Genomic DNA, 941 nt, shown 5'->3' on the forward strand with positions numbered 1-941 from the left:
AAAGCAATCTTGGCGAATAAAGGCAACGCAGGCAACATGACAATCCCTGACTTGAAATTATACTACAGAGCCACTGTGACAAAGTCAGCATTGTTCTGGGGGAAAAAAAGATACGAAGATCATGAAACAGATTAGAAGATGAAGACATAACTAAAAATAACTTTGTCACCTTATCTTTGACAAAGGAGCCAAACATTCAGTAGACAAAACAGGCTCTTTAGTAAATGGTGCTGGAGAAACTGGCTTTCCTCATGCATAAGGCTAAAATTAGACCCCTATCAACATACACTAATGTAAAAATAGATCAAAGTATTAAAATAAATGCTAAATCTATTGAAAGAGAAAGCAGGTAGAAAGCTTGAAGAGTTTGGAGTGGGCAGAGATTTCTTGAACAAACACTGAACATCACAGAAAATACTTTGAAGAATCAACAACTGGCATCATCATATTGAAAAGTTTTTGCACATCAAATGAAATGAACAGTGGAAGGAAAAGCCACAAATTCAGGAAAAAAAATTAGTCTACTGTTCTTCAAAGCACTTCTATCTAGTACATATAAAGAATTTAAAAAATTAGAGCCCTAAAATTTAAAAACTTAATTGCAAATGGACATTTGAGATGAATACATATTTCTCATATGAAGAACAATAAATGGCAAATACATATCTATCTATCTATCTATCTATCTATCTATCTATAATTTATTTATGTCTCACTTGCCATTGGGAAATGCAATTAAAATAACACTGAGGGCTGGGGAAATAGCTCAGCAGACTAAGTGACTGCCCACAGGAGCAAGCTCTATCCCTTTACTGCATGTCATACTGGCCCCAAGACCATGGATGTACCATGCTAGTTACCAAAACTGGGTGTGGTGGCACATGTCTGTCATCCCAGTCTTGGGGATGCTGAGACAGGAAGATCACTATGAGTCTGAATAG

This window comes from Octodon degus, unplaced genomic scaffold (assembly GCF_000260255.1).
Source record: "Octodon degus isolate 3935 unplaced genomic scaffold, OctDeg1.0 scaffold00062, whole genome shotgun sequence".
Lineage (NCBI taxonomy): Eukaryota > Metazoa > Chordata > Mammalia > Rodentia > Octodontidae > Octodon > Octodon degus.